The following is a 22,197-nucleotide window of genomic DNA, read 5'->3' as shown; positions in this document are numbered from 1 at the left end:
AAAGAGGAAAGTCGTTTTTTTCTTGCCATTTATCTGTATGAGAAACTATGCCTTTACTCTGCAGTCAAACTTTAATTTCTGATTGAGTTGTAGTTATAGAAGGACGTACTTTGTATGTTTAACCTGATGGTGGAATGTTTTGTAAAACTGATGAGTCATATGTTTTGAAAGAGGCCTTTTAAGAACAGACCTTATTTTGGGTCAAGTCAGCATTCTAACAGTAGTCCTAATATCTGAAAATTACAAATATTTAAAATAATAGGGTTTTTTTTGCTTTGAAATATTTATCTGGGATTTTAAAAAGTGATAGGAATGTAATGTAAAATGGGAAAAAGAAAGGATTCAAACATAATTCAGAAATAAGAGTTGGCCAGGTGCCATGGCTCATGCCTGTAATCCCAGCGCTTTGGCCCAGATCAGCAGATCGCTGAGGTCGGAGTTCCAGACCAGCCTGGCCAACATGGGGAAACCCCGTCTCTACAAAAAATACAAAAATTAGCCGGGCCTAGTGGCGCTAGTGGGAGGATTGTTGCAGCCTAAGCGGTAGACGTTGCAGAGAGCCATGATTGTGCCACTGCCCTGCACTTTTTTTTTTTTTTTTGGTCTCAAGAAAAATAAAATAAGAGGTAAGATTACAAATCAGTGGAATTAAAGGGAAAAAGATAACCTCAATAATAGCAAATGAGGCTTCCTAGTATAAAGTTTGGAAAAAAATACTTAGGATGGGAACTCCACATTGTATAGAATAAAGGAAAGGAAGTAGAAAAACAGTGGTGTAGGTAAAGAAATGAATAACTTGACAAATTTTGAAAACCCGCTTGCAATGCTGTACTGGGAGCTATTTTAATTTAATAAAGTCTCCAAATACTTGGTAGCTGAATTTAGGATAAATGTAACCAGACCATCAAGCAGCTGAGATAACTGAGAAACTGCTTTCTAAAAGTTGAAAATTGTGTTTCTGCCTCTTTGAAGCTATTGGCAAGGAAACTGTAAATTTCAGTGTAAAATGCATATCTCATGTCCAATTAGAGTAGGTTCCTACTTACATAGAATGACTATCTTTATTCATCTTTGGATTCTCCCTCACACCACCACCCATCCCCCATTGCCTAGCATGATTTCTTGCAAATAATTTGGATTGATTGAGTTGGATATATCTCTTAGTTAGTGGACTTATTTTTTGAATAATTAGATTAAATTGTAAAGTCCTTGAAAAAAACTATCTTATTATTATATACTCATCCCCTAACAGTGCCTTCTCCATAGTAGGTACAGGTACTCTGTATCTTTTGAAACACTGAATATATTTGTAAATATTAAGTTTTAGTTGAAAAGGAACTTTTATTTATCAAACACCTACTTTTATCACAAACCTTAAAAAATGTAATTCTACTTATGGTCACATTTATAAAAAATAATGTTTATCCTTATTTTAGAAATGAGGGAACTCAAGCTCAAAAATGATGAGTAAAGTTTGCTATCACAAAGAGTGAAAGACTAATTAGAAATTCAGCCTTAGGGCTGTGTGGCTCCAAAGTCCACATTCTTTCCATTACACTACACTGCTCTCTTGAGCTTAGTTTAATTTTTTTGGTTCTTTATTTTTTTTAATGATTCAAAGCAATAAGATCTTGCAAATAGTGTCAGTATTACAAGTGGCATTTATCCATTGATGGTACTTTGAAATATTGTGATTGTTGGAATTATATGGCGCTTGTCTTAAGGATTGGGGGTTTACTGGGCTTCATACACAAAACTGGAGCAGAAGCACCTGAACCAAACATAATTTGGGTTGCCATCCTTGTATCATATGACCTTGCTTCAGAACTTGTATTGATTAGAGCCAAAGTGGACATCTGACCAAGGTAAGCCCATCAACAGACTGCCTGGTGGCCTATCACTTATAAGGCACTGCCCAAACAGAAGCAGATAAGATTTTTTTTTCTCGCTCTCCCAGGAATTTAATCCAAAGAACCCAGAGGGAAATTGCAGTTGGTGGCAGATGAGAAAGAAATCACAGTTGAATCAGAAAGAAGCAGACATGGGGAGTGTCGCTAATTTTTTGTCAATTGTGGAACATAAGTGCAAAGATTCATAAAATACTGCTGCTGAAATCTAGGACTGCCATTTATCCAGAGTAACGCACCAGGTGCAGCTTCACTGAGGCCAACTTGTTAACAGCTGGATTAAATGTGAGCATCTCATTACTGCCCAGTATAATAACCCTTCTCTATCTTAGATAATGTGGATGTATCTCTTTTCACTGCAGCCAGATGAGTTTAAATGAAGGAGCATCCCCCAATCCTACAGTGGCTCTTGAAACCATCCAGTCAGCCTGGAGAACACCGAAAACTTTCTGGGAGGTAAAAGAGCTATGGTGGCTTGTGAGCCCCCCACAGTGATGGGGTTCATCTGTGGCTAGCTGAAAGAGATGCCTGAGAGGGGAGGGGGGCACTGGAGAAGGTAAAGGACAGAGGAGACAACAGAATATGTTACATAGGGAAAGGAACATGGGTTACAGGGAACTGGGAAAGTACATGGCCTGTTTGTCCACTTATCAGAACTTCACCATTGTGTCATGCTTGGTCAAATTGAATACATTTCAGGATGAGTCTCTTGACTGGAATAGTATTGGACATTTAGGAGACCAAATGACTTGTCCTCCTCCTTCAGCTTCCTTGTCTAGGCTTCCTGAAGGTAGGAACTGCATCTGTTTACCATGGTATCCCCCAAGACATCGTAGGTTGTAAATAGCGAGTGAATGAAATAAATGCATGAATAGTTTTTGACATACCTGACTTAAATAGGCCCTGTTGACCTACTGACTGCAGAAAAAAACAAATAGTCTAAGTAGAGAATCCTTTCATAAGCCATTCCAGTTAGGAGGCAGCATACTGATGCAGTTAAAAGAGTGGGCTTTGGTTTTTATCAGATATAGGTTTCAAAACCCACCTCTAGAAATCAGATTTCTCTTACTTAATCTTGATTTTGTTACTTAATTTCTGTAAGGCTTGATTTTATCATCTGTGTTATAAAGTATATTGTCTGTTTCATAGGGTCATTGTAAGGTGTAAATCTAAAGTGCTTAGCATAGTACCTAGCACAAAGTCAATACTCTGTAAGTAGTGGCAATTATTATTATTAGCTGTAATAGTTGTTATTGTTATAACTATTGCTCTCTGCCACTTGTTATATCATAATCAGGATAGAAAAACAAAATTGAGAACAGTCTTTACTCATGATTTCACAATTTCCTACATAAACCATGGTCCTCTGCTCTGGGCCATTCCATGTCTTAGGGATTAGGATTTGGGAGGTTGGTCTGAACTCTATTGCCCAAGATTTATGCTTATTGTGTTTTTTATCTTCAAGGTGTATCGGGACCTCATGCCTCCTAAACCCACTCCTACCTTTATTTTAGCCACCTACGATTCAGACTATCCTTTCTAAAGCACTACTCTCATGATTTCAATCCATCTCTTCTCCTCCTGCCTTTACCCCATGTTTCCTCATTGCTCATCAGATGAAGGCCAGTTGCTTAGGCTAGCATGCAAGGTTTTGATTTATTTCCACTGCTAAATCCCTCTCAGTCTGGTTTATCCATATTGGCCTAGGATGGTTTAAAGTTTTGCCATCTTCCTGCCAGTTGTCCAAATCTCAAAAAACCAGTTACTCTATGTTTAGGGCACCATTGAAAGTAGAGGGAGCTATAGTCTTTCAGTCGATCCTGAGGAGGAGCTGGCTTCTATATTTATAGGGGCCAAGAGTAAGTCTTCAGCCACTTTTGTGGTATAAGTTCTAGCAGTTTGATTTTCAGCAGTTCTTCCTCTGCCACAGTTTGCTCTTGCTGTAGAATTGATAGATTAAAATGCCTCCTTAAATATGTCTCCAGGCTTCTTTATTGAAGTTTAGGCCCTTTTATTTTGAAGAGTCAAATAATGACATGACATCTTTGGATATCTTTGGAGTCTTTGACTAAGCATTTTTAGAGCTATAAAAGCATCTTCATGGCTACTCCCATTGAATTCACTCCATTAAAGGGTTTATCTTAGACCTGGTGTGGTGTTTCCCTTATTGATTGTTTTGGGAGTTGGAGTGACTACCTTTTAAATTTTATTCACTTGCTCAGCCTATGTTGGTTCCATATTGGCTTGTTTGACCTTTTCATAGATAGCTAGTCATAACTACAATTATAAATGAGCTAAAATAATTTTAATCCCTAGTTAATTCATTCACAAATAGACACAGAGTCCCTACTGTATGTAAGAAACTGTACTATATATTGCAAGGCATAAAAATTAGTAAGAATAATAGGTAATGTTTATTGGTTATTTTATAAGTGCCAGGCGCTGTCCTAGGCGCTCTGTAGTCATTATTTTTATTTAATCGTCACATCCCTTCTATAAGGTACATATTATTATCATCATTCTTCAGACAAGAAAACTGAGATGTGGGAAAATTAACTTGCCAAGTCACGTATTTATGGTGTGCTGGATAACAACATAGTAGAATGTTCATGATTTTGTTCACATACAATCACTGCCTTCAAGAGATTTACTGTATGGTAACAGAGATTAAACATGAACCTATAAAAAATCCAAGTTAAAAAGGGCAAAAGATCTGAGTAGACATTTCTCCAAAAAAGATATAAAAATCACTGATAAGCACATGAAAAGATGATCAACATCATTAGCCATCCGGGGAAATACAAATTAAAATCACAGTGAGCTACTGTGACATACCCACTAAGACAGCTAAAATATAAAAGACAGCTAGTAAGTGATGGTGCAGATGTAGAGAAATTGGAACCCTTATAGACCAATACTGGTGATGAAAAAGTGGTGCAGCCACTTTGGAAAATAGTCTGGCTGTTCTTCAAAAGGTTAAAAAAAAAAGTTAACATATGACCCAGCATTTCTACTCCCAGGTATACACCCAAGAGAAATGAAAACATACGTCCTCACAAAAACTTACACATGACTGTTCTTAACAGCATTTTTCATCATAACCAAAAAGTAGAATCAAACCAAATCTCTACCAACTGACAAAGGATAAATAAAATGTAGTATTTACATACAATAGAACATTATTCAGCAACAAAAAGAAATGAAGTGCTGATACATGTTATGACATGGATGAATCTTGGAAACGTTATTCTGACACATAAGTGAAAGAAACAAGTCATAAAAGAACACCTACTGTATGATTCTATTGCTATGAAATCCTCCAAAATAGGCAAATCTGTAGAAATAGAAAGTAGATTTGTGGTTGCCAAGAGCTAGAGGGAAGGGAGAATGGGTAGCAGTTGCTAATGAGTACAGGGTTTCTTTTTGGCAGGATGAAATTGTTCTAAAATTCATTGTGATGATGGTTGTACAACTATGAATATACTACTAAAAAGCCATTGAACTATACACTTTAAGTCAGTAAATTGAATGATAGGAAAATATATGAAGTATATATCAATAAAGTTATTTTTAAAAACATGAACCCAAAGTAACTAAAATATAAAGTAGCATTTGGTAACTCATACAGAAACATAACCAAAAGCTGTCAAAGTTCAGAGGAAAAAGACCATTTAGGCTACCACAGTTAGGGTAGCCTTCAGAAGACAATGGGATTTGGATGGAGCTGGGATGAGATATACAAAATTGAAGGAAAGAAGAAAAATATTTCTTAAACGCATAGCAAAAAGAAGGAAAAAAATTACAGCATATATTTGGGAAATGGTAAGGGGTCTGGTTTGGCTGGCATGCTTAGTGCTGGTGGTTAGAATAGATAAGTATTGATATGCTTTAGATAATTATGGAAGAAAATATTTAAAATTTTAACTTTGCCCCTCAAAATCTAAGGTGTGTTGTCAAGATACAGTACAGAGGAAGAGTAGTAGACTTTGAAATGATAGGTTTGTCTAGGCCTTGGAGAAAGAGGTATGAATACTAGGTAGGAGATCACCTCTGATTCTGCCCTCACTGGAAGCTCCAGATCCCATTTCCTTATTAGCTCGTGTTTCCTTATTAGCCTTGCAGTCTTGGGAGAGTCTGTGGATTGTGGCACCTGTAGAAATAGTCTTATATCTGAATACAAAGTATTCCTCATGGTTTCTCAATACTGTGCACCATCAAGATATTCCTCCTCTGCTTCAGGTGAAAGTCAAATGTAAGTCAAGCCTCAGCCCCCATAGCATGAATTCGAGAAGTGACACAAACTGGTCATAATTATTTCATTCCATTACCTTCCAGTTGTTTTCTTGAGAGCCCACTATGTTAAAAAAAATTGTAGTAGATGCTGTTGGGGCTAAACAAAAACAAAACCGAAACAAAAATTTCTCAACAGGTTGTGTTAATGGATATAGCTTTATTTTGAAACTGCATAGGTGTTTCCTTCACTCAGCAACTGATTAGAGAAACTGAGAGGTTCTGGAGACGCAAAACCAGGAACTAACTGCTTCATTCATAGTCTGATGGGACGAGGAACTTAGGGAGAAGCTGCCTCTTGTACCCATTCCCAGCAACAGACCTCCTATTCTTGTCTTCTTCTTATTTACCTTGTTGTAATAAGTATATTCACCAAGGGACGTGTTCCTTCAAACCCTTCTCTATCGTTTACCTGGACTGTGCTGAATGTCAGGACTAGGTCAACCCAGCTCAGACCCAGATGTAACCCATGTGCTGTGGGGTTGGAGGGAGAAGGGTTCCCTAACAAAGAATTGGCCACTACTGAACTTGAGCCTCAAGGGTAATGGAAAAGGCTTCAAACAGGAGATACAAACCATGCTTATGCCTAAGAGGTGGAGAGTAAAGAACAAATCTCACTCTCTCCTTCCTGTACTGTCACTCACTGTACCACATTGTGTGTATAAAGTCAGTCTCTTCATTTCTTAATTTTTTCAATTATAAAGTATTTATTGTAATGTAAATGTAAAAGGTCACTTTAGAAAATTCAGAGATATGAAAGGAAAACAACTGAAATCACACACAATCTCATCATCCAGAAACAACTATGGTTTACGTTTTGGCGTATTTCTTTCTTTTCCTATATGTACATATTTCTTCCCACAAAGTTGAAATCATACATATATGTATATGTATATTAAGTTTTATATTTTTATTTTTTTTTACCAACAGTTGAATAGTAAGCATTATTCCCATGTTATTTAATTATTCTTCAAACATGTTACTTGGAACAAATAGGTTGCAGAATAATTCCCCAACATTGAAAAATTATGGAGTTCCTTTTGATCCACTCTTTTACAATAATAGCTTGCAAACACTTTTTTTTTTTTAGCTAACAAATACAGCCATTGAAATATTAAGTCTCATGGAGCTCTTTGCTGAGCTTTTGTAGCAACAGTTTGGTAATAACAGTATCACCAAGCATGTTCCCTGGGGACAGCAACAAGTGTCGCTTCAAAGACATGCTGACTCCACCTCACTTGCTTCTCACCTGGTTGATCAGAGAAACCAGCTGTAATACAGGTAAGCTCTTTTGATAGAGAGACTATTTATTTGGGAGAAATTGTTGACTGTGTTTGTAAACTGCAGAGTCAAATGACGGATAACGTGACTGAAGTGTTGAGGTATCTACATTCCCTTGACACTTTGTTGATACCTAGAGCTGGTTCATTAGAGTTCTCATTGTTCTTCTACAAACCAGAGGTGAAAAGGGTACAATGCAAAATCTGTGTGCACTGCTAGAATTTTCTGTTTTGGGATAGTTTATATTTGTCTTTAGTAGTATATGATTTTTTTTTTCTGTCTTTGTTGTTTTTCTTTTTTCTTCTTCCTGGTTTTTGTTTTGTTTTATTTTGTCTTATTAGTTTGTTTGGTTTTTTTAGATGGAGTTTCATTCTTGTTGCCCCGGCTGGAGTGCAATGGTGCAATCTCGGCTCGCTGCAACCTCCACCTCCTGGGTTCAAGCAATTCTTCTGCCTCAGCCTCCTGAGTGGTTGGTATTACAGGTGCCCGCCACCATGCACGCCTGGCTAATTTTTTGTATTTTTAGTAGAGATGGAGTTTCACTATATTGGCCAGGCTGGTCTCAAACTCCTGACCTCAGGAGATCCATCTGCCTCGGCCTCCCAAAGTGCTGGGATTACAGGCGTGAGCCACCATGCCTGGCCTCTTGTTCCTCTTATAAAGTGAAACTTTGTAAGAATCTTACACCAAATTCAATTCAATTCAGTTAATTCAACAAATACTTACTGGGTGCCTACAACTTATAGAACACCATGATGGATATATGAAAGACAAAGAGGACTAGCCATGCGCTTAGGAAACTTACAGTCCAGCAGGGCTGATTAGATAGGCATATAAATAACTGCAAGACAAAGAAGACCAGGCTATAAGAATATTTAATGAAGGAGAAATACTCACAAAATAGTGTCATGAGGAAAATTAAACTAGTCACTAAACTGTATATACAAATTGAGTTTTCTGAAAAACTACACATATAAAAAACTGAAATACTCTAAAATGGTAGTAGTGGCTGTCTGGGTGATGAATTAAAAGTGATTTTAATGTTCTTTATTCTTTTCTATTTTTTCAGAAAGTTATTTACAGGGAAACTGTGCTACTATTAGGATAATTAAAAATAAGCTTTACTAAGTGAGAGTGTTATGTAACAGTAGAAAATGTAGTGCAAGTGCTGAGGAGCAAAGATTATAACTGACTGGGGTGGGGGAATTAGAAAGGCTTTAGGATTTATATCTCATAATGATGAGAAACTTTTTTTTTTTTTTTAAGTCTCCCTCTGTCACCAGGCTGGAGTGCAGTGGCACGATCTCAGCTCACTGCAACCTCCGCCTCCCTGGTTCAAGTGATTCTCCTGCCTCAGCTTCCCAAGTAGCTGGGACTACAGGCACATGCCAACACTCCCAGCTACTTTTTGTGTTTTTAGTAGAGATGGGGTTTTACCATGTTGGCCAGGATGGTCTCGATCTCTTGACCTCATGATCCACCTGCCTTGGCCTCCCAGAGTGCTGGGATTACAGGCGTGAGCCACCACGCATGGCCTGTTTTTTTTCGCTTGTTTGTTTTCTTTTTTTGAGACAGAGTTTTGCTCTTGTTGCCCAGGCGGAAGTGCAATGGCATGATCTTGACTCACTGCAACCTCTGCCTCCTGGGTTCAAGTGATCCTCCTCTCTCAGCCTCCTGAGTAGCTGGGATTACAGGCGTGCGCCACCACGCCTGGCTAATTTTTTGTATTTTTAGTAGAGATGCGGTTTCACTATGTTGACCAGGCTGGTCTCGAACTCCTGACCTTGGGTGATCCACCCACCTCGGCCTCCTGAAGTGTTGGGATTATAGGCATGAGTCACTGCACCTGGCCGAAAAGCTTCTATATCTTAGAAATAGTAATAAAGTTTTACTGAATTGAAAAGATATTATATTTCTACAATTTTTTTCCCATGACATTTGACTATAGTCTCTGTCTCCATTAATGATAGGCTGGGTGTGGTGGTTCATGCCTGTAATCCCAGCACTTTGGGAGGCTGAGGTGGGCAGATCACTTGAGCCAGGAGTTCAAGACCAGCCTGGACAATGTGGTAAAACCCCATCTCTACTAAAAATTACAAGAATTAGCTGGGTGTGGTGGCATACACCTGTAATCCCAGCTACTGGGGAGGCCAAGGCAGGAGAATCGCTTGAATCCTGGAGATGGAGGTTGCAGTGAGCCACAATTGTGCCACTGCACTCCAGCCTGGGCAACAGAGCAAGACTCTGTCTCAAAAAACAACAACAACAACAACAACAAAACCTATAGCTCTAGTAGGTGCTATCTGCCATAGTATCTTTTAAAATTTATATTATTTTAGATATGTCTTTAAAATATTTTACCAAGTACCATGAAGAGATATTTTCTAAATCAGAAGATGATGTCAATCACTAATCAGATTTATAGAGTATATAGACTTGGCAAATAATCTTACCACTTGTTCCACTGAACCCAGAAATGCTTTATTTGGTCATTGGCTGGAATGGCTACTCCTTTGTCCTCCTTTTCTTCTGTATTTCAGATTTCTGTATCTGTTACTGTTCAACCCACAGAGCACATATTTTTCAGTGTCTAATAGGCTCTAGAAAGAGTTCCTAAATATTCTGCAAGTCATCTGCTTCATCAGCCCATGAGCATCCTGTTTTGGTGGATGCCCTGGGTGATGTGGCTTCCCATGGTGTGCAGGTGACATAGCAGAGGTTTGTCAGGTCAGAGTTTAGGTGGAATGTACAGGCCTCAGCTAACCTACAGAGTGAGAGTCTTGTCTCTGTGTAACCTGGATGAATTATTTATTTTCCCTCTGCCTTAGTTTCTCACTTATAAAATGAAGATAATAATAGTACCTACTTTATAGGCTCATTTTATAGATTAAATTTGACATTTGTAAATGTTTGATGTAAAGTTGCTATGATGATAATGATGTATCATAGATAGACTTGAAGGACTGTGGTAGAATTTTATTTTTTTATCCTAAATAGATAACAGGAAGAAGAGGAGAAACGAACATATGCTGAGCGAGTACAATTATGTTATCTTTGTTTTCTTGGAAATAGTGAGGGGCCAAAGAACAAGTAAAGAAATAATTGCCATGCAGTGTGAATCATGCAGCAATAAAAGTATGTTCAAAATAAAGAAGAAGAAATGATGAACTGCATATGGGTCTGGGAAGGCTTTGAGAAGTGCTACTTGGACAGAGTTGATTTTTTGTTTTCTTTTTTTTTTTGTTTTGTTGAGACAGGGTCTCGCTGTGTCACCCATGATGGAGTGCAGTGGCGCGATCTCAGCTGACTGCAACCTCTGCCTACTGGGTTCCAGCAATTTTCATGCTTCAGCCTCCTGAGTAGCTGGGATTACAGGCATCCACCACCACGTCGCAGCTAATTTTTTGTATTTTTATTAGAGATGGGGTTTTGCTATGTTGGCCAGACTGGTCTCAGATTCCTGGCCTCAAGTGATCTGCCTGCTTTGGCCTTCCAAAATGCTGGGATTACAGGCATGAGCCACCGAGCCCAGCCTTAGGCAGAGTTTTGAATAAGTGAGTAGTTGGGGAGTGGATGAGGGCAGTGGTGATAAGGGATATGCCAAGCACGGAGGATTTGGACAGCGCCATAACTTTGGGATAGTAGGTGGAATGTAAAGTACGGGGGAATAGTGAGAGATGAGGTCAGAGAGGGAGGCTGGATTCTGTCTGTGAGAATCAATGGCTTTACCTGTATGTAGATGTGCATTTATGTCAGAGTTTCTCGAAAGGGCTGAGTGTTCCTAATTCCTTTATTACACCCCTTTCAAAGCTATCCTAAGCTTGTTAATGCCATTCCTATTAAACTGCGGCCCTGGCTGGGCAGACTCATTTAGTACTGTCTCTTGGTTATTTTTCTCCATTTGGGAAGCATTGCACCAGGACTTCTAAGATACACTTGTATATCTGCTAGTTAAATGTCCTCCACTTTGGACTTGCACCAGCAACATCCAGAAAGGCCAGTAAGCATGGCTTGGGAAGCATGGGAAACTGTCTTTTGTCTCTCATATATCTTCAGGGTTGACTTCAGATCCAAATGACTTCAACTGTGACTCACTTAGAGAGGCAGATTTTCATATTATAGAAAGTTCCTGGTTCATGCAGCAAAACAAACAAACCTGCACAGGATTAGCCTGTGTGAACTTGACTCAGCAGACATTCCCACATGGGGTACTGAGGTGCTGGAAGCCTGTCTACTAAAGTTGCACTGGTGGGCATGGAATCTAAAGGGATGTCTGTGAAGGCCATCCTGGGTCCCAGCAGCAGGTGGCTCCATGGTTCTGCTGCCCCACACTTTCTTAGCTGAAGCAAATTTTCTGCCTTTCATTTTGTTCCTTACAGAATGTCCTTCTTTTTGGTGACTGCTAACGTACTTCTTCACAGTGCAGGTGAGTCATTTTTCAAAAAACTTTGTGGGCTTTTATGAAATAGCTTTGGGGATAGTGAGGAAAACAGTTGTTTGGAGATAAACAAACGACATAATCTCTCCGAACCTCATTCTTTTCATTTGTTAAATGAAAATAACACATTTAGTTTTTACAGGAAAAAATTATATTTATTTTAAAAATCTATATTTACTTCACAGGAAATGGTTAAGAGCAGATGGGAGAAAATAACAGACACATATTGTAAATCATTATTGTTTACTCTGCTTTCTTTTTTTAATGAGAAAAACTTCCACCCCACCCTCCAATTTGGTTTGTCCATTTGAAGCTGTATCTGAATCTCATTCATATCTATAGTATGAACCTCCCAACCAAACCAAACCAAACAATACTAGACGCCCACTTTCAAGTGACTCTGACAAGTGCCAATTTATATAAAGTGTAGTATCCAAAATACTTGAAATCAGGTCTGTCCTGAAAAATCTGGATGGGCAGTCAACAAAGGGTTTATGTAACTCTTTTTGTACTGAAATCTTCAAATCTCTTGGTGACAAACAATATACAGATGTTGGAAATGTTAATATGATTCAGCTAACCAAAAGTCCGTAAGCAAAAGTTTTTAAAAAAAATACCGTGTATTCCAAATCTGGTTGTATAACTACTTTGTAAAGTGATCAAACACATTTACAGTCTTCAGGCTTATGCCATCTTCCAGAGACCTGCAGCAGTTCTGTCAGTCCCTTAAAGGTGGCAGCAACTTGAGGGCATCCTCAGGCTCCAGAGTTCAACTCAGGAGTTAGTACAGGGCCTGGTCAACCCAGGTTACATTTGCTGGCTTTCTCTTGATGTTTGATTATTCTGTGTGTGTGAGTGTGTGTATGTGGTGGGGAGGAGGGCAGGGGTGCCTGGATATGTGTGTGTGCGTGTGTGTGTGTGTGCGCGCGCGTGCGGGTAGGGGAGAACAGTAAGCAAAGTAAGGTGGTAATCCACTCATAGTTACGAAAAACTCAACCAAATAAAGGAATAGGTATGTATGTAGGCAAGAAAGGGAACGATCTGTTGGTTCTAATCTCACATTTTATAGTAATATTAAGAACTTAATACTATGTGCTAGGTACCATGGCAGGTGCTTTAGACAGTATCTTTCTATATTTTTGTAAGTGTTTTCCCACATTATTAGCCTTTTTCTGAGCTTTTGCCTCGACCTCTTAAGCCTTGGGAAGCTAAAGACGCATGGTCTAGAAATAACATAGATTGAAATAGACAAAGGAGTTACTCAGATTCAAGCAGGGCCATCTGCAGACATATCAGTTAGAAATTGTCTTTTATACCAGTCACATTAGCAGGAAGTTGTGTTTCATGATGCATTGGCTAGAGCCTTTGAATTCCTGAGTTTGAGGCCCCTTCCCCTGGGCCAGAAAGGGTACAGCTATAGCAAGAACTCCTGAGTATAACCAGAGAAGCTAGAATCAAGGACCACTCATGGGTAAACTACATATTCTTGTGAGAGACATTGGGGTGGGGGAACAGCTTACTAAAGTGTCCACTCATCTACCGTACTCCTGTTCCTCTGGAAAATGACTGAGCCGTGTCATATAAAAACAGTCCCTAAGATCCCATGGTATTTCATTAACAGCTGGGGCAGGTGTTATCATTCTAATTATACACAAGGAAACTATAACTCAGAGAGATTAAGTGCCTTTCCTGATGCCAAATGATTAGTAAGGGGATACTTAGAACTAGAACTTGGATTTACAATTGGTCAGACCAGGATTTAAAAAAAAAAAAATTCCTCAAAAACTATAATTAAACACTGCTTTTTGGTGATTACCACTTCAGAAAAATAATTTGAGCAAGAAAGCACTTCGTGTTTTTACTTGCAGATCAATCCTTCTAAAGGTTATGCAGGTTATTTCTCTTTGCCTCCTTTCCATCCTGTCTTGTAGTCATTCATTCATTTAATTCGTCACTGATCCATTCATCAAACTTCAAACCAGTGCCTACTAGGAGACGAAAGAGCACATTTCAATTGGAGAGCTTTGGAGTCAGACTGCCTGGCATTGAATGATAGCTCTACTACTCACTATCTGTGTATCCTTGAGTAACTTACTTCATCCACTGTGCCTTGGTTTTTTCAGTAGTAAATTGGGGATAATAACACTACCTGCCTCAGTGTTAGTATCAGATTAAATGAATTAATGCCAGAAAAGCTCCCAGAATATGTTTAGAACATTGTAAATACTTGATAAATGTTACCTGATATAGTCAGAGTTCTCCAGAGAAACAGAACAAACTGGAGAAAGGAGGGGGGGTTGGGGAGGCAGGGGGGGTGTGGGTGGAGAGAGAGAGAGAGAAAGAGAGAGAGAGAGCCTGATTTTTTTTTTTAAGGAATTGGGTCATGCAGCTCTGCTGTGGAGGTTGAGAAGTCCCAAGATCTGCAGTCAGCGAGCTGGAGGTGCAGAACAGCCTATGGTACAGTTCTAGTCTGAATCTGAAGGCAGGAAAAGACTGGTCAAGCAGTAAAAGCAGGAGTTCCTTCTTACTTGAAGGAGGGTTGGCTTTTTTGTTCTATATAGGACTTCAACTGATTAGATGAGGGCACCTACATTAGGGAAGACAATCTGCTTTACTCAGTCTGTCCATTCAAATGTTAATCTTATCCAGAAACACCCTCATAGACACATTCAGAATAATGTTTGACCAAATATCTGGGCACCTCCATCAACAGCCACGTGGTTGTCACTACTGGAATGAGCAGATTGTATCTATCATTCATCTGGAATGTTCCCTACTACATGTCTCTTGGGCTGCTCTTTGCTGGGCTGATGGCTTGGAAGCTTCCTTGTCTACCAACTTTTGAATTTGCTCTTGGTGCATAACCTATTTTGTCTTCTATTTCATCTCACCTTGATGAAATTATATCATTATATCATTTGATGTAATGAGGTGAGATGAAATATCAAACAGTATTCTTATTTAGGCTTACACTGACCAACTCTTCTGTCTTTCCACTGCTTGTTTGTTACCTGCATAGTGTCTCTAGGAGGAAAAAAATTACCTTCTTATTGGAGTCCCTATTTTCACAATGTTTAAGTCTCATTATTCTCTCTTACTCAAGCTGAAAATTTGATTAGTCTTTTATGTTCAAAGGTTTGGTAACCATGACCCTAATGGTCCTTTTTAAACTCTGAGAGGTCTTATTTCTTTCTGCAGTGGTACTAGTATCTTACTTTGTGATCTTAAGCAATTTTGCTTCCTGGGAATCAGTTTTGTCTTTTAGTAGCAGAGACATTTTACAGAAGAATTCAATTTGGAAGCCTAATTCATAAAGTAAATTAGAGAGGGATTGTTCTGATTGAAGTGTTAAGGGAGTGGAGATCTCACTGATTTGGTCTTCACCTGGTCATCAGTGGCAACCTATGAGGTGGGCTTGGGGAAAATAGTTCAAAAACATTGAATCAGAATTTGTAAGCTTTCTTGCAAATATAACACACCAGCATTCTATTCCATGTCATTATTCTATGAATATACATAGTGCATGGCTATATTCCCTATAGCCCTTAGGTCCTGCTATTGATAGCTCTACCCACATATTTGTGGCAGGTAGAATACACTTACTTACTGAACATCTTTTTCTGCCTTTCTAATGTGCATTCCTGGATTGCTGAAACTGGAGAGTAAAACATATTTCCAAGATTCCTTTGCAGTTAGGGTTCCGGGAATGACTTAGAGTGTGCCAATCAGATACATTTTCTCAAGAATTAAATGGCAACTGATTGAAGTGGGGAGAAAGGTGATAGTGCATGAGGCATCCTTTCTTTGGCCAGTGCAATCTAGCAGTGCAGATTGGCTGTGGAGGCAACACCTGTGGTGATGACTTCCTGCATCACCAGCTTCTTGTTAAGGCAGAGGCAACTGTCCTTCTGGAAGACCAGTACTGCAGTGTTGTTGAGTCTAGCATAATGTCGGGGAGGACAGACACACATATTACACGTCTCACCTTCCATACCCTTCTTTGGGCTCATTTCTTCAGCCTTCCAATGATTTTGTAAACGTCTAGTTCTCTGTACTAAATCCCTTCTGCATGAAATAGCTAGAGTGATTTCTTTTATCGCTTACTAAATCTCACCAGATGCAGTGCTCATTGGTCTTTACTAACTTCATTTCTTTGACATTCTCCGTGTCTACAGAGGAGCTGCAGGCCCATCCATTCACTGATGTTACCCTCTCCTGTCATTGAGTTTTCTTGAGAAAGAGAAGACATCAAAGAGGAATATGAGGTAGAGGATGATAAAGAAAATTACCTCTTTTTCAAGTACTATGATTTTTTTTTTTAAGTTTTCTCAAAGTTGGTTTACCAGTTTTACAATAACACAGAGCAACTGGAAGATCAAAACTCCTTGTATGAGGGAAGAGTATCTGTGGATCAGGTTGAAATTTCTGAGGGGACTCTATCACTTTTACTAATAAATGTGGATTTCATGGATGAAGCTATCTACAAGTGCTCAGCCATCACACCAGATGAAAGAGGTGAAAGTACAATTAAGCTAATGGTAGAAGGTAAGGGAATTTATTGAATGAACTTGATTTCAAGCTCTGTTTCTCTTTATAAGTTATAACAGCAACAACTTATCTAGTTCCCTCACTTTTCCCTTTTTACTCAAATTATTATAACCTCTTCTTATTCCTATCATGTCAATTCATCTTAGCTAAAAATATTGCCCTGAGCAAAAGATGCCGTATCTATACCTATATACATCATTCATTCACACAAACAAACAAAACATTTACAACAACAACAACTACAACAGCAAGAAGCACTGGTCTACCAAAAACTCTACAAACAAGTTGTAACACTGAAAAATCAAAATATGATATAACATAACAATCTTACATGAAAACACTGAGATATGACATGTGGTTTAGTGAGAAGAGCCCTGCCTTGGGAGTCAGGAGACCCATATTCTAATTTTGGATGACTTTGGGCAACTTATTGAGTGTTTCTAGGCTTCACTTTTTCTCACTATTAAAATGTAGGTTGGACCGGATCAGTGGATCTCCGTAGTGATCCAGGGGTCCGTACCCTTCACAGGATTGCATGAAGAGCTTTTTCCCCACCAGAGACTTTCGGGGACTGGGGAAGGCATGGCAGAATTCCTCCAGGATAAGAGTTGGAAGACATGAGAAGGTGGTGGTGGTAAGAATAATTCGTTATCTTCTGTGTTTCTCAGCAGGGTATCTGGAGTTCAGTGGAGAATCTGGAATGAATCCACTCAAAGAGGGGAAGTTTCCAAAAAATAAAGACAGCAGTGATAGATAAAAACTGAAAGGCAGGAGCATACATGTATCCTGTTCTTCTCTTACTATACTTGGATCAAAATTTTAACTACAGTGAACCTCAAGGTATGTTGCCTACTTAAGGGGTTAATGTAAAAATCGAGAGCACGTTTTCTGCTAGCCTGAGCCTCTTGGGGCTGAAATAAAAGAGGAACTAATTGTTTTGTTATTTTTTCCAATCAGACTCTGAAATGCCCCAGGTGCAGTTTGACAGGATTGATGATGAGGATGTGGCCACATGCATCTCAAAAGGACTGGTACCTCATGCCCATTGTGACATGGCTAGACCGGGCAGGGAGGGACCTGAGCAACCACAGCATCGTGGAAATCCTGGAGGAGCAGATGAACGGCTTCTGCAGGGTGTTCCCCATCCTGAAATACCCTGTCAAGTTAAATGAGAAATATGTCTGTCACGTAACAGAGACAGATGTGAACAACCAGCTCTTCAGAATCATCCACAAGTACCCAAGTAAGTGCAAATCTGAAAGGAACAGTGAAAGTGGGGTGCATTTCACCACAAAAAGTTACCATTCATTAATATTTACTGAATGTCAAATATATCAGGCATGCCTTGGCACTTTGGGGATTTAAAGAAGCATCAGGAACATACGCTTGGAGCCTTGGGTAAGATAAGGTGGTGAAGTGGAGTCTCTTTGGGTTTGAAAAAAGAACATGCTTCAGGGACTGACAGCTTTCTCCTGATAGATGTGACTCTTACTATTGATGAGGCTTCTTTTCCACTGCACAGAGCATCAGCTTTATGACACGGCAGGCTGAGTAGTCATAGTGCCCATTTATTAGCCTCTCACTTTGTGCTTGGCACTTTACACATATCACTTTAATCTTTACCTCCATTTTAATTATTATTACTGTCCCCCTTCTATATGAGAAAACCAACAAGTTAAATAATTTGACTAAGGACATAGATAACAAGCACAAGTATCAGGATTTAAACCCATTCTTTCTGAATCTAAAGTTCATGCACTTCATTTTTCTTATACATATACCACACTGCACTTACAGATCTAAGACTATAGATTGCATGAATAGATCTAAGTCATATAAGTTCAGAGAAAGGGAGTCCCTGTGTGATAAGCAAGGAGGCAAGAAATGGAGTCACTGCGCCCACTCATAAATCCTGGGCAGTCTTTAAGTTGCCATATCAAAGGCTATCTACATTCTGGGGAACCTTAATAGAGTCCTCCAGAGAAAATTTGATGGATGCATTTTCGTGTAGCTATTCTGTTACTTCTAAACCATCTAAACTTTTTCAAGTCAGGAATTTGAAAAAAAAAAAAGCATGTTAAAAAAAGAACAGGTACTTGCTGAACACATACCATATGCTAGAGGGGACCCAGGTACTTTTGCATAAGGTATTTAACCCCACAATGACCTGCAAGTTAGATACTAATATTACACTATTTAGCAGAGAAGGAAACCAAGGCTGAGAGAAGGTTAAAGTATTTACCAAAGGCTACACAGCTGGCAGTCTTAGAACCCAGGACTTGAACTCTGGTCTAATTATTAACAAAGGCTTGGGCACATTCCACTGTGTGGTTGACTTGTGGGCCTTAAGTTCCTCATGTTAAAGTATCCGTAGCTTCAGGTAGAGGTCATTGATTTATTCTGCCACATGTGACCTCACCTGCCTCTCCATCGAGAAGGAAGGGATGATGATGAATAAACTTGCACGGTGAGCTAATTCCGTCTACTTACCTATATCTCTGACTTAGAGACCCTTACTAAGACTTCTTTGGAGGGTTAGCTCTGGCAGGGACTTTAGCCATCATCTACCAATCACAGCATGTAGGGGTGAGGAAACAGAAGTTCAGAGAGGTGAATAATTGGCCAAGGTAATACAGCCTCTATACCAGAAGTATTAAGGGAGTCTGACTTCATGCAAAGGTTGGGCAGTTACCTTTCAGGTCTAGTCTGTATGGGCCTGGCAATTAATCAAAGCATTCAAAACACTGTTGCAATCCTGGATCTCCCAGTAACTAGCCGTAAATATTTACAACCCTTAAGAGTATTTATTGAAATTTTTAGTGACTTGGGAAAATACCCACACTATCATATTAAAATTTTAAAAAGCAAAATAGTAGCTTGTATGTGTAGCATGAGCCCAAGTTGTTTAACTATATGGAGATGTAAATGATAGGATGTATTATTATTATTATTATTATCATAATATGAACAGTAATTACTGGTAACCTCTGCATGATAGGATTGTAGGCATTTTTTGTTTTCTCTTTTGTACTTGTGTTTTATGCAACATTCTATAATGAACATACATTATTTTTAGTCCAAAAAAGCTATATTTTAAAATATTTAAAAATGTCTTTATGAAAAATGGTTTACATGCCATAAAAGTCACCCATTTGAAGTGTACAATTTAATTGTTTTAGTATATTCATAAAATTGTGAAATCATCACCACTATATCATTTAGAACATTTTTTTGTTGTTGTTGTTGAGATGGAGTTGCGCTCTGTCGCCCAGGCTGGAGTGCAGTGGCCGGATCTCAGCTCACTGCAAGCTCTGCCTCCGGGCTTTACACCATTCTCCTGCCTCAGCCTCCCAAGTAGCTGGGACCACAGGCGCCCGCCACCTTGCCCAGCTAGTTTTTTGTATTTTTTTTTAGTAGAGACGGGGTTTCACTGTGTTAGCCAGGATGGTCTCGATCTCCTGACCTCGTGATCCGCCCGTCTCGGCCTCCCAAAGTGCTGGGATTACAGGCTTGAGCCACCGCGCCTGGCCCATTTAGAACATTTTAATTGCCCTAAAAATAAACCCCATGCTCATTCCCAGTCATTCCCCATATCTCCCAGTCCTAGGCAACCACTAACCTACTTTCTGATTTGCCTATTTTACATCTTTCATATAACTGAAATTATACAATATGTGGTCTTTTTAAACTGGCTTCTTTTACTTGGCGTAATGTTTTAAAGGTTCATCCATGTTGTAGCATATGTCGGCACTTCATTGCTTTTTATTTCTGGATAATAGTTTATTCCATTGTATGGCTATTACCACATTTTATTTATCCATTCATCAGTTGATGAAGAATTGGGTTGATTTCACTTTTTGGCTCTGATGAATGATGTTGCTGCAAACATTCACATATACGTTTTTATGTGGAAATCTATGTTAAATTTCATTTATCTTGGGTGTATACCTAGGAGTGGAATTGTTGGGTCATATGGTAACTATTTTTTAACCCTTTGAGGAACCACCAGACTATTTTCCAAAGTGGCTGCACAATTTTACATTCCTATCAGCAATGTGTGAGGTTACTGATTTGTCAACATCCTTGCCAGCACTCATGATCTTTTTTATTCTAGTCATTCTAGTGAGTGACATTTGAGGTTTTGATTTGTATCTCTCTGGTGGCTAATCTTGGGCATCTTTTAATATGATTACTGTTGCAATCCTGGATCTCCCAGTAACATCTTCTTTGGAGAAATGTCTATTCAAATTCTTTGTCCATTAAAAATTGATTATTTATCTTTTTATTATCGAGGTGTAAGAGTTGATATATTTTGAATACCAATCCCTTATCAAATATTTAACTTGCAGAAATTTTCTCCCCTTCTGAGTTGTCTTTTCACTTCTGGATGATGTCATATGAAGCAGTAAATTTTCTGATTTTGATAAAGTCCAATTTATCTTTTTTTGTCACTTGTACTTTTGGTGTTATATCTAAAAAATTATTGCCTAATCTAAGGTCACAAAGATTTACTTGTATGTTTTCTTCCAAGAGTTTTATAATGTTAGTTCCTACCTTCAGGCTTATGATCCCTTTAAATTAATTTTTTATGTGGCATGAGATAGGTGTCCAACATCCCAGGACTGTTCAAAAGGCTATTCTTTCCCCCATGGAATTGTCTTGATGGCCTTATTGAAAATCAAATTACTATAAATGTAAAGGTTTATTTCTGGGCTTTCAATTGTATTCCATTGATCTATGTATCTGTACTTATGCCAGTACCATACTGTCTTGACTACTATAGCTTTTTAGTAAGTTTTGTCACAGAGGAGTGTGTTTTTAACTTTGTTCTTCTTTTTGAAGATTGCTTTGACTATTCATATTTTGGCATTTTCATATGAATTTTAGGATGAACTCGTCAATTTCTGCCGAAAAGGCACCTGGGGTTTCAATAAGGAATGTATGGAATCTGTAGATTCCTTTTGGGAGTATTGGCATTTTAATGATTTTAAGTCCTCCGTCTATGAACACAGATGTTTTTCCATTTGTTTAGGTCTTTTTAAGTTATCTTCAGTGATGTTTGGCAGTTTTTGATGTATAAGTCTTATAATTCTTTTGTTAAATTTATTTCTAAGTATTTTATTCTTTTTCATGCTTTGGAAATGTAATTGTTTTCTTAATTTCATTTTAGAATGTTTATTGCTAATATAAAGAAATACAGTAGATTTTTGTGGATTCCTTCGTATTTTCTATATAGAAGACCATGTTATCTATGAATAGAAATAGTTTTACTTCTTCCTTTACAATCTTGGTTGCTTGTATTTAAATTTCTTTCTAATTGCCCTGGCTAGAACCTCCAGTACAATGCTGAATAGAAAAAGTAAGAGTAGATCTCTGGGAGAAAGCATTTCATCTTTCATCATTAAGTATGATGTTAGCTGTAGGTTGTTGTTACTGTAAATGGACAATATCAGGTTGAGAAAGTTCTCTTCTGTTGCTTGTTTTCTGAGTGTTTTTATCATGAATAAATTTAGGATTTTGCCAAATGCATTTTCTGCATCTGTTGAGATGATCATGTGGGTTTTATCCTTTATTCTATTGATATGATATATTGCACTAATTAATTTTTGTGTTCCTGGGATAAACCCTACTTGGTCATGGTATGTAAGCCTTTTTCTATGTTGGTAGATTCAGTTTGGTAGTATTTTGTTGAAGCTTTTTGCATCTGTATTCATTTGTAAGAGATATTGGTCT

Source organism: Trachypithecus francoisi, unplaced genomic scaffold, assembly GCF_009764315.1.
Source record: "Trachypithecus francoisi isolate TF-2019V2 unplaced genomic scaffold, Tfra_2.0 Lachesis_group0, whole genome shotgun sequence".
Classification (NCBI taxonomy): Eukaryota; Metazoa; Chordata; class Mammalia; order Primates; family Cercopithecidae; genus Trachypithecus; species Trachypithecus francoisi.
Note: the sequence above shows the minus strand (reverse complement) of the source record.